This window comes from Anas platyrhynchos, chromosome 16 (genome assembly GCF_047663525.1).
Source record: "Anas platyrhynchos isolate ZD024472 breed Pekin duck chromosome 16, IASCAAS_PekinDuck_T2T, whole genome shotgun sequence".
In the NCBI taxonomy this organism is placed as follows: domain Eukaryota; kingdom Metazoa; phylum Chordata; class Aves; order Anseriformes; family Anatidae; genus Anas; species Anas platyrhynchos.
The window spans coordinates 13,078,415-13,095,130 of NC_092602.1; the positions used below are offsets into that span (position 1 = coordinate 13,078,415).

Genomic DNA, 16,716 nt, shown 5'->3' on the forward strand with positions numbered 1-16,716 from the left:
ATTCTTTATTATTTTAATGGGAAATGTAATGAATTGGGATGTCTTCTTTACTAGGATGTCTGCCAGAGAGCAGCTCTAGCTTAATGTGAGTGAACAGTAGTGACCATTGCTTACTGGGGACAATGTTAGCAAATGTTGTTAGTAGGGGTATCCTTAACCAGTGCCAAGAGTTACAGCAGTCATCAGCCAGACGTAAGGAGTCAAATTAGTCAAAAGAGAGGTTGTAAACTCAGACCTACTATTTTATATATATATATATAATTAAATGCAGCAAATCTTCTCATATATTCACTATGATATTTTATTGTATGAAATCATGTAGGGGTTTCTCTGTTTTTGTAAAGTTCTTTCTAATGCTTTGATCCAAAAGGCTCCAATTAAGTGAATACCTAAATGATCGAAGGGATCAAGGTCAGGGCAAACTATATACTGAAGTTATTTTAAAAATGTTAGTAGTCTCCAAGTATTTCCTATGTATTTTCATTCTCAATTTTGACATAAGGTGTAATGAGATTCAACCCGGTAAATAAAATGGATTGTCATGGACTGAGCAAAGAACACAAACTGCTTTTTTTGTTTGTTTGTTTTTTGTTTTGTTTTTACTGAGCTCATAATTGTAATATATGTAATATATTCAGGCTGGTACAGTGATCATGCAGGTCAGGGCTGTCTACCAGGGTGAACCCAGACTAACTTGGTCTGTGTCAGCACGTTTCCCTGCAGCAGAAGTGATGGGGTGTATCCGTTGCTGGGCAGTGGGAGGAAGAGAGAGGGTCTTGCGGCTGAGGGTCTCAGCGTCTATCAGTGCTGATCCCAAACTAGAACTAAACCTTAAGAGTTTCTGTGTATCTAATTTACAGACTGAATTTGAAATAAATAAATAAATAAAGCTGCAATTTCAGAGCATAAAGAGATATGAAGATATAAGACACATTGTATGCAAAACTGTTGCTCCCTTTTGAACATAAGTTACAGAAAACTTCAAAAGCATGGACTAAATATGCATAGAAAAAACTCTGAAGGTTGCAGCTGCTCTTGACTGATTCTGAAAATGTAATATTTACAAAGGACATCGAAGTTGATTAAATTACCATTTTATTTTTCCTTAGTAAAGGTATTTTATATTACTATTAGTAATTTTCTGTATTGTGACAGTTAATAGCTACAGTATGAGTAAAGGTAACTTCTGTCATATTTCTTTTCACAACAATATACTTTGTAACTCAATATATTCATGTGAAAAGCAGACCTACACCCATTTCTTCTGCTCCCTCAGACTTCAGCCTCTCCTCCAGTAGAAAGATTTTGGTCTTAAAGCTAGAAAGTTTAAACTACTGGTATCACAGAACTTTGAAAAAAATTGACGACCACCACTTTACTACTTAGTACTAGTGGATAGTATTTATAAAGACATGAAAATCACGAAAAGTGTTTTTATAATTTTAGCTCTATATCTTTTAATGAAATCTATGTTATAAACTCACTAGGAGATGCATTAGAACACAGTATTACTGTGCTTAAATTTCTGCACTGTTACAGCATAATTCAATCATCAAAGACTTAAATAATGAGAATCTTGGGATATTGTGTCTCATCAAATAAATTATATCTGCCAGAAAGCTATACCAGCTTCAACTCAGTAAAAAACAAACAAAACCTGAAGTTTGGGGCTCACTATATTTTAGATTAATAACGTGAAAGAAAACATTTATTGATTTCTACCAGCCAAAGGAAGAGTTTAAACAGCATATCCTAGCAAGAATGCTAAAACTTAAATTTGCTTTTACAATAGTTCTGTAGAACAGATCTAGAGGGTGAAAAAAAAAAAACACAAACCTGCAAACAAGCTATAAATAACTATTTTGATGATGAAACCAGATCATTCACTCTGTGATCACATCTCCATTGTTATCTGATGTTTTTTTGTTGGCTTTGTATTGTTTTTTTGGGAGGAAGTCTGGGATGAGGAGAGGAGGAGGGAGGCCTATGAGTCAGACACAGTGTTCTCATTTTTTCTTTTATAGCATAAGGAGATTTTAAACACTTTGCATACAGCATCCAGTTCACTTAGATTTATAGAGAGAAGCCATAGAGTGGTTACTGTGTATTTTGACAGAAGAAAGTGACTTCCTGCTCCCCCCTGCCTATCTTTTTCTGACTTTGCTAGCAAACAGGGACAAACATTTCTGACAGTGAAGGAAATTGTATTTTTCACTGAGTTTTTGTTATTAATAGCTACTTTAAAAGAACATCTGCAATGCAGGAGTGTCTGTGTATAGTAGCGATTTTGCACGAGGATAACTTTGCAAATTATACTACATAGAAATAGCAAGAAAATTCAATAGCTCTTTAATCTATTCTGTTGTAGAATTGGAAACTGAGAGGTTTTATAAAACCTTTAACAAAGAAAGCATATTCTGATTGGGTCTGCTGTGCTTACCCAGAAGGTAACACTGCCAAAGGTGACTTGATTCACATTTGCGTGTGCAGTGTTCTGCATCTGTAGACTTGTGGAGTTTCTATATAAGTCTGAGATCAAATATGAAAAGCTATACTTTTGGGTCAAGAAAGACCACAATAAATACAGCTCCAAGCAGCTCTGTTCTGAGAGTAGTTATCCGGGAGGAATAAGTGGAAGACCATAGCTGCAGATTTTAGGAGTCAGTTACTGTATCTGTTTTCTTCTTTTGTATATAAAACATGGATTAGACTCAGCAGACTGCTCTGTGTTTCAGCCAGACACTTCTCAACTAGGCAGCAGATTGGCCTCTTGTTTCCCTCTGCTTTGACTGTGGATTAGTGCTATCAGATGGGCACAGAGTGAAAGAGTTGCCAAGCTTGTGTATGAGGACTGAGCTGAAATGCCCAAATTCCTTCCTCATCCTGGCTTACAAAATGTGAGTCCCAAACCCTCCCTTCTGAATCCAAGATGCATGTGTGTTGTGAAGACACTGAATTTTATTTTAACAGTGATGGTAAAAGTGGATGTTGAGTAGTGGAATTTTGATACCCTTTTTTCTCTCCCTGTGATTTTTCTCTGTCCCAAAACTTGTGTTAAGAGAACAGGTTGGGTAAAGAGAAGCTGAGGTGTGTGGGGCAGAAGGGCAAGGATGTCAGCTTGGAGACACCAACAGAATGGGGTCCCATTCCTGGAGGGCTGACTGGAGGCCACCCACCAGACAGAAATGTCTGTATTTGAGCCAGTCCCTGAGGCAGGAGGCTCAGGTCTCTGGAGACCATTTCAAACAAGAAATGAGGGTGTTGGGCCGTGCAAAAGGGTCTCCAGGACCTTGTTCTTCTCAGTGTCACTTGCTCCTGTTGGGGCAGCTGAGAAGTCTTACAAGGCATTAGCAGTGGCAAAACTCAAGTGCATAGGATGTGTACTCCTCGGCCAGACAGTGACAGTCCTCATTTGTTCTGTGTCTGTGGAAGCTCAGGTACTGCAGCCTCTGACCTGAAATACTGGTATGATTTATGGCCATCTTCAGTTCTGGTGCTTATTACAGTGCAGGCATGAGACAAATCAGTCATCCTTAAGGTTTTGTTACCTGACATTGTTTCTTCATCCTGGCATGAAAGAGGCTCAGTAATACTGAGCTGTCTTAAGGCGTGAAATGATGTAAGTAAATAAATATATTTGTTAAACTAGTGAAGCAGGAGACATGGGAGGAAAGAGAGCTCTCTTGAAATGGCAGATGCATCTGTGTCTGGTATTCATGCCCAGTTATTACTGTTCTTATGATCTTAAATAGGATAATACCATATAAAAAAGCCAAAGATTAGAAGAATCATTAGTGCTCAGTTGCAATTACAGTGAATTAGCTAGATCTTGCATACTGAGAGAGCTATCATTTGTAATGAGTGTACCTATTAAAGGAAAAATGAAAGTCATAACTGAGGGTATCTTTTCAAAGAATACAAATATCTACAAATACTTTATAGAATAGTACTTTTCAATACCTTCCCAGCTATTTGGAGGTGGATATGTGCAAATCCTCTGCATAACCTGCAGCAATAACAGCTGCTAGTGTGATTCTGAGAAATACTACCAAAAAAAAAAACAAAAAAAAACCAGAAGGATAATAAGAGAACTTTTAAGAAAGATGGCAGTGATCCAGTAGTACCGTCCCTCCAGGACAACATCTACCAATACTATGTATAGTACTTAGCTGAAAATACTGTGTTGAGATGGAATTTTATGCTGAATCCCAAATGCTTGTGTGAGTGACTTCAAAGGCACAGATAGCTTTCTTATTCTGAGCATCAGCTGCTCCCTGATATTCTGACTAGGCTCCAGCAAATTGCCACCTCAGTGCCTAACTCTTCCTTCTCACTATTTTGTTGCAAAATAATGCTGCAGTATTATTTTGCATTTGTAATTAGCTTCTTGTGTCAGGCAGAAAAGATTATCTCTTTAGTATTTTTAATCAGGTTTCCTTATGTTTCTTTAGCAAGGGACAGCCGAGTGAAATTGCTACTGTTTTGTGTGCAGAAAGGTGCCCTGTGGCCTTCCAGTAAATTAAATCACACTACGATTAATGCTCCCAGTCAACAAAAATCCAGTTCATCTAGCTGTGAATGTGCAGTGTGGAGTTAAAGGGCACCTTGTCCCTGCAGCGCTCGTTGCTTTTCTTGAGGAGAAAAAACTCCTGGTTCTCTGAAGTCATCAATAGAGCCATAGACCCACATATAGAAATGAAGAGATTATTTTGATGAGTTATCATTTTTATGAGCTTAAATATTGGTGAGAATTACTTATAATTCAGAAACTTCAATCAGTGCTTTAAATAAATAGTAGAAAAATCCCCTAGAGGTATTTTACTGTCAGGGTAAATGGGAAAGATTTATAGCATCTAAGAACGTATCAAACAGGAAACAATTTGGTAGAAGTGCCCAAAGGACTGTGTGCAGGCAGCAACGTGTGTTAATGGGCATCACCTTCAACTTTCAAAGGAACTATATAGCTGGTCGCATAGTAGGTTAGAGAAGGTTCTGCTGACTTCTTTCAAAACATCTGTGGGTGAACTAGCATGATGACTGAACTCTGGGAGAGAAAACAGATCTTACTAATTAATCAACAAACAAAAACAAAACAGAAAACCCAATAAGCAGCAATTCACTTAAAAATGGCTCAAAATTGTAGTCTGAAACATTATCCAGAATTGTCCTTTTGCCAATACAACAAAAAAGTATCTATTGGAATTCACATAAATATGGTAGAAATTGTCCAAAAACTTTTGTCAAAAACTGACCCTGAACATGTGTGTTAACAGTCTATTGACCTTTACCACACTTCACATGGCATGATTAACAGTCAAGTACAGCACAAAAATACACAGAGGAAGGTGAATTTCAGGTTTAATCAGTTTAGGGTGTTGTACATTGCATTAACATTTGAATTCCTTTTCCCAAGCTTGATTATCAAATGGAGAAGTACTGGTGGGCCTTGTTAACTTGGTGAGCTTCCTTGTACTTACATGCCAGGTCCTATGACAGGTCTGTTTTGTAAGAGCCTTTAAAATAAACAAGAACAACAAAATACTCACTGGAAATTGGCAGAGATGCTATGTAAACCTAAACGAAGGTTTTTTGTGTGTGTGTTTGTTGTAGGAGGTGGCTCTTGAGAGATGTCTTAAAGCCTTCTGTCAATAAGGAATTTGTTGCTTATTATTGAGGAAGCTCCTGAGGAATAGGCTGACTTGCTTTGCCACAGGTAGTAGGTAAAAAGTCTTCAGTGATGTAAATCAGATTAGTTCTGTAAGTCTGTCCTTGCTTATTTAAAGCTTAACATGCATTTATCTTCTGTTGGGAATTAGTTTGCACATGGAAATAGTCAAATAAGAAGGATGATATACTCTAATATGCACACTACAACCAGGATTTTGGCATTTCAATTCTTTGGATTTACTTGAAAATGTCAGCTTTAACTCCTGTGCATTAGTTTCCCATGTATTATATTTTTTTCTCTTGAATGCTTAGCCTATACATAAAATTATCCAATTTATGCATGCTCAATATTTGTGACTTTAGTGCTTTAGTGAGTCCGTTCACATGTGCAAACTCAAGCTTATATAGGACCAGAAGAAACAGAGCTTGAGATGTGTATCGGGGAGGAGGGGTGGGAATGCCAAGTATTTATTTTCAGTACTGCCTGATGAGACTGACTGTCTTGAGAACAAGATATGCAATGGTACTCAAGTTAATCTGTAAACAGCTGCTCAAGCAGAAGTGCATGCTTAAAAAAACAAACAAACAAAAATAAAAAGCAAAAAACATTGTGAACTATGAATTCTATAGAGCTAAGGTACAATGGAATAGATTACATAAATTTAAAAAAAACATACAAAAAAACGACTTGATTCATTAGGTTACGGTATGATAGTTTCACAAATTATTAGAGAAGGATATTTCTTCTCCTAAAATAAATAAATAAAAATGGAAGGCTCTGAAGATGCTTGCAAATCCGGAGCACTGAGTGGAACTCTAAGCAAAGGGTAAAGGACAGCCTGTTGCATCTTTTCCACCCAAAAGTCAACAGATTATGCCTGCTGTGAGAATGCCATGTTCATCTTCTTTTGTCTTCCCTCATATCCAAGTCATACTTAATATAGATGGTTTACTGGATCTCTAAACTTAATTGACAAGCTTGTAAATTTATGATGCAAGTTGTCCAAGAACCTAACACTGAAGAGTACTACGATGGTCTGCTTGGCTTTTGCCTGATATATTTGGCTGGTCCAAGGTTATAATGGAGTTGGAACAGTGTTTTGAAAAATAGTAAGAATTAAATGCTCTGAAGGGCAGAAATGTAAGAAACAAAGTGATGGAATAAAAAGGTTCTGCTCAGTGTTTTTCTGGTATTCCTGAAATAGTAGGCATTGTACTGGAGAGACCATAGAGTTTTGTTACAATTCTTTTCAGAGAAACAAAAGCAAGTGTTCTTGTAGTTTTGTGATTGTATTGCAGTCACAAATTTTGCACCTTGGGAACTTCTCTGGTAGATGAGTGGAGACTCCAAGCATCTTCTAGAACAGAGCAGACTTTTCTTTTTGATGTTCTGTCTGTTTCATCATCTTAACTTTAATCAAGATGTATTTAGACAATCTGGAAAAAAAGGGAGTTTAAAAAGTAGGTGGCTTTTTACACACCATGCTGTATATCAAGTCCAACAGACATAAGTTCAGCTACTCGAGGAATTAACTGCATGAAGTTCAACAAGGCCAAGTGCCGGGTCCTGCACCTGGGGTGCAATAACCCCAAGCAGAGCTACAGGCTGGGAGATGAGTGGTTGGAGAGCTGCCAGGCAGAGAAGGACCTGGGAGTGATGGTGGACAGTCAGCTGAATATGAGCCAGCAGAGTGCTCAGGTGGCCAAGAAGGCCAACGGCATCCTGGCTTGTATCAGAAACAGCGTGACCAGCAGGGCTAGGGAGGTGATCGTCCCCCTGTACTCGGCTCTGGTGAGGCCGCACCTCGAGTACTGTGTTCAGTTTTGGGCCCCTCGCTACAAGAAAGACATGGAGGTGCTCGAGAGAGTCCAGAGAAAGACAACGAAGCTGGTGAGGGGCCTGGAGAACAAGTCCTACGAGGAGCGGCTGAGGGAGCTGGGCTTGTTCAGCCTGGAGAAGAGGAGGCTCAGGGACGACCTTATTGCTCTCTACAGATACCTTAAAGGAGGCTGTAGCAAGGTGGGGGTTGGTCTGTTCTCCCACGTGCCTGGTGACAGGATGAGGGGGAATGGGCTAAAGTTGCGCCAGGGGAGTTTTAGGTTGGATGATAGGAAGAACTTTACTGAAAGGGTTGTTAGACACTGGAACAGGCTGCCCAGGGAAGTGGTGGAGTCAGCATCCCTGGAGGTCTTTAAAAGACGTTTAGATGTAGAGCTTAGGGATATGGTTTAGTGGGGACTGTTAGCGTTAGGTCAGAGATTGGACTCGATGATCTTGAGGTCTCTTCCAACCTAGAAATTCTGTGATTCTGTGAATTATTTTGGCAGCCCAAATTACTATACAATATATGTTCTCTGTCAGGTCACTGCTAATTTCCTAAATGCAGTGAACTTAAGACCATTGTATGTTGGAGTAGATGTTGCCAGACTTCACAGTGGTTTTTTTTGTTTGTTTGTTTGTTTGTTTTTCTGGGGTCTAGGTATTTTGAAACCCCAAATTCTCTTGGGTATCAGGTATAAACTAGGTCTAAACTATAAAATACTAGATTGGCTGTTATAATGATGATGTCTGAAGAATATAAAATTGACATAGAAGGTGGATGTAAGGAGCTGAGGGGGACGTTTACTGATTGACTGAGAATGTAGTATTTAAATCTCTTTTTATTATAGTAGTCAAATGCAGTATTTTCATGGGTAGCATACTGTCCTCTAGAGAGTTTGGATCCCCGTTCTCTAATCAGGTTGATGAGCACATTAAAATGCAAATAAATGAAAACTCATGGAAGAGTTGATTATTTTGTGTGAAGCAGCTGATAGAGGAACATTACTGAAGCTCTTCTACAAAAGCTTTTTTGGGCCAATAGGAAGGAGTATCATATTTAAAGGTAAGGTAAAGATAAAGATATGGTAAAGGAAAAACTATAGCATAAATAAAGTACAGCAGGTATTTTGAGAAAATTGGTTGACTGGCCTTGTCATGACATTTTGTTGCAGAACATAGGTGGGAGCTTCTTTAGAAACCTCTGTGGTGTTTGCACCAGTTTTGGAATGGGAGACAAAAAATCATATGCCTTAAGCTTCGTTTTTCACTATGATAGGTGAGATACTATCCTATTTCTTTCACCTTTTTCCATTCTCCTCAAATCATGAAAATAGGTTTGAATGTGCTGTTTAAATGCACAAAAAAACGTTTTCCAAGTGATACAGGATTCACATAAAGAAAACAAAGTTATTCTGAGGAAGGGCTTAAAAACTTATGAAAAGAAGTGCTCTAGCTCACACTGACTTATTTTTAAGTTCAGAGACTTAAATTAAAAACAGTCAATTTTTAATGTAGCTCACTCAGCTAAAGCATTTTGTTCAGATCACACACATTCTAGCAATCTACCAGCAAGTACTGCTGATGTGTCCAGAGTTCCCAGTGATTACTGGAAAAACTACCTTTATTTCCTGCTAAAAAAACAACAGCTTAGCTACAGGTAGGAAAATGGAACATTCTGTGTTTGTTTTGTTTAGCTGGCAGTAAAGCTGTTCCTGCAAATGAGAGCTGAGAGTGCTCACACGTGATGCTTGCATTTGGTTGGGAATGCTGAAACATAACATTCTCAGGAAATAGTTTGACCCTTTGTAATATGGTGAGAAAATCCAATCTATTCTTCTGAAACAAGCTATTTTGCTGTCTGTGCTAGTCTTGCTGCAGCTCCTAGCAGCAATTAGATCACCTGGTGAATGTGGAGATCTCAGGATAGTGCACTTCATACAGTAGTTCCCGCATTGAGTCCAGGAGCTCATGTGTGACCAGTGACTACGGAGCATTATCCATGGAAGCATGCCAGGATCCTCGTTCCAATCCTTTGATCACTTTCCACTTTGTACAAGTCCTGCAGATTTGTAAATCAGGAACAAATGAATGGTTGTGAGGAAAGCGCGAGCTGAAGCCTGATCCTTGTCCTTCGTACATCAGATCTGCGCAGGGCCCTTCCCAGCCAGATTTGAGCCCCCTGCCAGGCACAACAAAAGGCTGAGGGGCCACAGCCAGTGCTGAGCTGAGTCAGACCAAAGAAAGCCTGCAGAGGAGCAGCACGCTGCCAGATAGAACGAGCACCTCACTGGTACATTCACATGGCTTCCAGCCAGCTCAGTCCTGTAGCAAAAGGCTGCATGTGGCATAGGCTCTTGTACCCGCAGAAATTTTCTTAGCTTTCCTCATACTCTGAGCTAAGCTTACAGAGAGAGCCTCTTGAGGGACCACCCTTGGATTTTCCAAGTTGGCCTATACATATGTGAAAAGTATGCTAGGCTTGAGCAGTGGTTCTAATTAAATATCTGATTTAATCTTTAACATTATGATATTAAAATTTGCCATCATGATGATTGGCTCATTTATGTAACCTGTCTGAAAGCAAATATGACTTACAATTTGCTGTGTGTGTACCAGTAACCAGCTATTTTTAATCACTCATGCATTGAAAAGGGCATTGCACAAAAATTACTGAATACTTTCCAGTATCTAAGAAATTTGAAATAAACAGAAGACATTTAAAAAGTACAGAGACTTGGTGAGTAAATCATTGTTGTTAAAAATAGAACAAATAATGACTGAAGAGCGAGATTGAACTGTCAGCATTTTGTGGAATTTCCTGACTAATGTAAGCTACAAAAAAACTTTTCTTAAAACCGAGAAAGCTGGGATAGTTACCTTGAGTAATGAGCTCAAAGAGTGAGGTAAGAGAGCAGGGATTTATTGTGGGTTGATTAAACAGAATATATTCATCCTGATCTTCTTGAATCATGAAAGTCTTGTGACAGTTTGCATTTCACTTATCTAACTTGTTACTTTTCATCAGCTGCTCATATGCTGTGTATGGGGGGTGGGGAATGGAGGAAATGCTGTAGAAATTATTAGAGTCATCAACTTCTTTAAATGGTAAAGACTTAAACAACTTGGAAGTGGATGCTAGAGGATTTCAGACTATCTTTCCATCTTTCTAGTGGAATGCTTTTACTTTGATGCAAACTCCCAATTTCCCCTAGAAAGGCTTCGTGGCAAAATCTCCTCCTCCCCTTGTGCAATTATCTATCTGCAATTGCCATGTAGGCTGCTAGGTTTTGTTTAAAATATTTGGCACGTTCCAACCATAGCATCCATTTTCACTGTTAGACTTGGTTTTTGACTGAGTCCTTTTGTAAAAAAAAAAATAAAAAATAATAATCTTAAGGAAGGTTCAGTTCCCCTTTATTTTTCCTTCCTGCTCTGAGTATGGAATGCCTGTTAAATGCCTCTTTAAAGCTCCTTTTCACTGGCACAAATGTCTGCTGGACTGATTTGTAGCTGTATAAATGTGGATTTAAACAAAACCCACAAAACAATGATGACTTGACAGCAAAAATATAGAGCTCGATTCACAGGACCACTGAAATTTAAACTGTTTAAAATTTTATTGTTTGGAAGTCAGAATATGCATAATTGCTGTTCTGGATAAAAGAGGATTTCCTCAATTTGTTTTGCTTGCTGAAGGAAAATTCACATGTGGCCATCCCTCAGTGCGATGTCTCTACAGGTGACTGGCTGACATACTGTGTGTTGGCCAGCTTACTCACTCTGGAAGTGGAGCCTGTTCTTGCAACTGACTCAAAGCTAGAAATAAGACACCACCCTAAATGTCTCATGCTAATTTAGTAGTTGATGGGGAGAAAGGAGGGAGGGAAGTGTATGTGGTTTTGGAGCAAAGCTCCTTTGGACTCCAAAAACTGTCTGCACCAAACCTATGTCATTTATGTTGTAGTACAAACTGGATATATGAACAAAGGATACAGACACATCCGTTAATGTTTTGCAAAACAAACACCCCCAAACAACCACGATAGCAGTAGTCAGTCCCTGCCTCAAATAATTTAGTGATAATCATGTCAGCTGTGATGACTAAAACTCAGCTTTCTTTAGATCAGTTGGCTTAGAGCTGCCAGGAATGCAACAGGATGTGCTACAGAGCAAATCCAGGAATACTGGTAGATATTTGGCTTTGGCTGTGATGACCGAGTTTAACAATATTAGGAACTGGGTCTTCAATAAGTACAAGTACTGAGAAATGATAAAAGATAAAACTATGAAAGTTTATGCCACACAGCACTGGGGAGAAAGAAATGCAGTTATCCCTGCTTTATAGAATAGCAATGGATACACAGAAATTGTTCTTGCTGCAGATGACTCAAAGAGCTGCTGCAGACCTTCAGGAAAACTTCTCTTGCCACATTTGCTTTGTGGCCACAGATTGAAAGGGCAGCTTAGGTCCCACTGGAGGTCACAGCACACACCTAAAATATTCAAAGCTTTTGAACACAATTTTTTCACTTAGCTCCTGTGGTAGCAAAATCTCAGTTGTAACAAGGTTAGGGATTTGGCTGCTTGGTGTTTGCTGTCAGGGTGAAACAATTATTGCTATCACAATGCTAAATGAATCAGATAGAGATGGAGATCAATTGCTGAACTAATTAGCAACAGTATTATCAAGAGAATAGAAAAGTCTGTGATGGTACGCTTTGTTATCAGACAGCCCTAGAACAGAAGACACAGAACACATAGATCAAAATATAATTTAGATCTCAATCAAGAGCATCATTGTCATTTAGCTACGTTCAGTGAGAGAAGAGAGTAGAGAATTCATCCATATTTCTTTAAGCCGAAATTGTTTTCTTCCAGTATGTGACTGGAAAGTTAGTCAAGTATATTGCTTTATTGACATATAATTCATGTGCTGACATTGTTTCTATTCTAAAAAAGTTAGTAAGCAAAAATCATTCCATAAATTATTTTTTTCCTAGTAACTTTTCAGCATGGGTTATTAAAAAAAACTTGGATTAATCGTCCAAGAAATTGGAACCTAAATGTTCATAAACATTGATAAATGAGAGTTTATATATTTAAGTGGGGTTCCTAGAAGTATTCTTAACTACTCACACTGCTAATGTAACTGTAAATGTTCACGATACGTTGACATGCAGAGATCCATTTAGCATCTCAGGAAACATGAAGAAGCTGAGGCCATCCTGTCTGTGCTTCGAACTTGACAGGTGAGGCAGGCAGTCCAAAAGTAATTAGTATCCGAAGCTTCTTTCAGGGTCTTTGGGGTACAAAGGATATCTCTCCCTGAGGGAGCCAGTGATGAACTGAAGTGTCTATAGGTAAGTTTGGTAGGTTTTGAGAAGTGTGTTTTTTGTGTGTTTTAATATAGAAAAAAATGTTACAGATAGTGAACTGACAACAAACTTTCCATCCCCTGGTGTACATCCAAAGCCAGCAAACACACTGCAAAGATTGCCTTCCTTTTATGACTGGTAATGACAAAGAAGTACAAGCTTATTACTATTTATTCACCTTTTACCACCTCAGCTGAAATGCGTTTCACTTAAAAAATTTTGATCTGTATTCGCAAGTCACTTCAAAATTCAATGCGATGTTGGGAAATTTTTAGGGAAGTGCAAGTTACTTGTATCTCTCCTAAATGAAAGGCCACATTCTTCAGTTTTCACAATTCCTCTCGCATTCTGCATTTTGGAGTCATAACCACAAAGCCAGTCCGTCTTCCATACCCAAAGTACTCATGGTTGTTTGTAAACTGAAAGTTTACAAAGACATTGCACAACACTGCAGGGTGTTTGGCAGGAGTTTGGAGAAGCTCCAGTGGAAACAATGGCAACTCTTGTGTTAAGTTTTGCTCCTTCTTTAACTTAAGATAGTTATGTAAATAACTTGTATCATTGCTTGGTGCTAAGGAAGAACTACAATGCAATAGAAAAGATATTCTAATCACTACATCTAATTACACTGAAATGAGAACTACTGAAAATTTGAAGTGGTAATTCTTTTTATTATATTTAATCCAATCAAAGCCAAAACTGCCATATTCATAGTTTAATATAAAGAAGTCTGATGTAGGGAACATCTAAGAACATGGAACTTTCTGGAGCTTTGGTGCTGTAATATTTCTGTCATCTTTATTTCACCCCAAAACATGTTGGGCAAGCATTTTAACTTAATCAGTGGTTAATGTTTAAAAGCTCACGACTTTGTACAAGGCTTCCATATCTTGTTAAATTGGTTCTGTATTTTCTCAACTTAGCTTTATGTGACTTCATGCTAGCTGGCTTTATGCTATACACAGTCTAGGTAATTGCTTACTTGGTGCTAATATGGTTGTAAGCCAGAAAATTTGCATGTTGCTCTTACAGAAAAGGTCCTGTCTGAAATGAGGACTCAGTTGAGCTAAACATTCGTGCACACAGTTATATGCAATCATTGCCTGAAAAAGCCATCTAATTATAGTTAGTGCCTTTGCCAAACATTGTTCTAAACTATTAAAACTACTATAAAACCACACTATAATCCAAGCTAAGCACCCCACATACTGATAGAAAACTATTGTGCTGGATTCTAAAGTAAAACTCTAAAGGGATTAGTTTCTCTGCACAATTGAAGCAGATAAACTGCTGAAGTTTAAACCCTCCACGGGACAACCCTCCCTATGGTACAGATTTTTTTCAGAAGAGACCCTTTGCAACAGCTTTTCTCTGTCATTTGATTTTATGGAAAGAAACATGCTGGAGGAATTTGAGAGCCTTTGAAAGTAGGCATTGAGTCAGCTGATGCTCTAGCCTTGACTGAATCCATAGAATCCATAGACTTTTTCTGTGTGAAGAGTACAGTGCCTGCTACAAGGCACATATATATAATTCTGTTGAAATCTGAAAGCTGTTCTCTACAAGCGTCTTCAGAAATGTTACTGAGTGAGGGATGGGGTGAAGACAGTATTCCAGTACTGTCATGGGGAAACATCTTTAAGTCTGCAACTCCTCTCATGTGGCATGGTTGCTGTTCCCAAAATTCCTGAATACTTGTCAGACCATAGTTTTTGATTTTTTTCATCCTATTAGCCCAGAATTTCATGTTTTTTCTTCTTGTTTTTCCTTCCTACAGTATCTGAAAGCCTTAGAAGGAAAAATTCCCAAAGAACTTTCCCAGCCTTACCTCTGTAGCCCTCGTCTCATCAAGTGTGAGAATAAGTAAAAAAATATTTGTCCCTCGGGTTGTATCTGGATGTGAACACCTTGGAAGAGTCACAACTCTAATGGAAATATGTTCCTCAGAATACTGGTTTATCTTACACTTCTTGTCAGATGTCTTTGAAGCACAACACTGAAAGACATGTTTCTTATTATCTTGTAAATTGTCATATGGAAGACAAATTTTGTTGCTCAGCTTTATAATAAATGTCATATTTCTTTTTTTGGCCAGATTTTGATAGAGCCAGGCATGTAGCTCATTTTGGCTTTCACTGATTAAAATCTGAAAGCACCACCACACTTTGTCCTCTCTTTTCCATGGTTTTCCTGCTACAGTTTGAGTTCTTTCCTCTTGGTAGCTGATGTTGCTTGCTTTAGTCATTATCAGATTTGTTTCAAAGACAATAAAGCTGAAGCATTTGCATTCACACTTCCACCTGTTGTTAAATTCCCTTCCCCATATAGTTAATTTCTGCAGGGATAGCCTGATCCTAAGGCTGTTCTGGGATGTTTGAATATGTGTGTTGAAAGAGTTCCTACTCTTAAAACCACTGAGGAAAACAAAGGGATAATAAAGATTCCTTATTCTGTGGTTGTGAAATGGCTACAACTTATTTGCTCCGGTAATAAAATCTAATTCTATAAATTTGACTTACTCTGGGATAGCCAGTAAGTGCAGCTCAGCACTACTGGGCCCTGTTGGAAAAAGGGTGGTTTGCTTTCTGTCCTTTCAAGGAGAGAAGTTCTCTTTCCTTGCCTTAGCTCTAGGACAGCTTTTTCTCTGGGCTATTTCAGAATTCAGTGTCAGAAGAAAACAATGTCCTTTGGTTAGACTGCAGTGGAGTTCCTCTGAACTTCCTGCTGATTTGTATGCTTTGCAACACTTGGCTTTTCAGATTTATCATGCTTAGTACTTTTCTGTTAATTTCCTTTATAATAGGATTTTAATACATAGAAAGCAAAGAATCTCTTTGGAATGTTTAAAGTCCTAATCTGTCTGTATAAATCTCTTATTATCTACGCATTTTCTAATGTTGATAGTAATTTTCAAAGCATTTTTTATGGCTTTCACGGGAGTTTTGATTTGCATTTGGTGTCTAGGCCTGTAGCCATTTAAGTCCATTATAATATATTATTTAAGTACATGCTTATTAACATGAGCAGTCTTTTAGGCTGGAAGATAACACTGTTGAAGCTCATAAAATGTGGATAGGTATGAAGAAGACTAGAGATTTTACCAACTGCAAAACTGACCACCATGAACATAATGGTGACATGGTATGGAAATACTGGTAGGAATATTTCTTGTAATTTTAGTGGAAGAAAGGTGAGCAAATAAAAGACCAAAGTCAACTTCAGTAGAGTAATAACTTCAGCAACATAATTTGAACTTGTTTAAATCTATTTTTCAAGGACTTTAATCCTTGTCTTTATGGGGGACTTCAACTTGCCAGACGTTAACTGGGAGTGCCACACGGCTAACACGAGCAAGTCCAGGAGGTTCATGAAGCACCTAGATGATAACTTCTTGGTGCAGGTGCTAACGGAGCCAACTAGGAAAGGTGCCCTCCTAGACCTGTTGCTAGAAAACAGAGAGGGTCTGGTGGGAGATGTGGTGATTGGTGGCCACCTTGGTCATAGCGACCATGAAGTGGTTGAGTTCAAAATTTACGGTGACAGAAGGAAAAGTGCCACCAAAACCTCATCCCTAGACATGGGGAAAGTGGACTTCAGGCTGCTCGGGGAACTAGTCAGCAAGGTCCCCTGGGAAACTGCTCTTGAAGGCCTTGATGTCCACCAGTGCTGGTCATTCTTTAAGCGATGCCTCCTAGAAGCACAAGAACAGGCAGTTCCTAAATACCGCAAATCAGGCAGGCGTGGCAGGAGGCCGGCGTGGCTGACCAGGAACATTCTAATGGAGATTAGGCGGAAACAGAGAGTGTTTCGCTACTGGAAGGAGGGCCAGGTGTCATGGAAAGAATACAGGGA

General features: G+C 38.7%; 1 long non-coding RNA gene across 1 annotated transcript in view; it reads left to right on the forward strand.

Moving 5' to 3' along the window:
• Positions 1-15,245, forward strand: part of LOC110352436 (uncharacterized) — an 86,868-nt gene extending 71,623 nt beyond the window's left edge. Inside the window, exon 3 of the long non-coding RNA XR_003500937.3 lies at positions 14,642-15,245. This is a non-coding gene — a long non-coding RNA (uncharacterized lncRNA). The remainder of the gene's footprint in view (positions 1-14,641) is intronic.
• Positions 15,246-16,716: the final 1,471 nt, after the last annotated feature.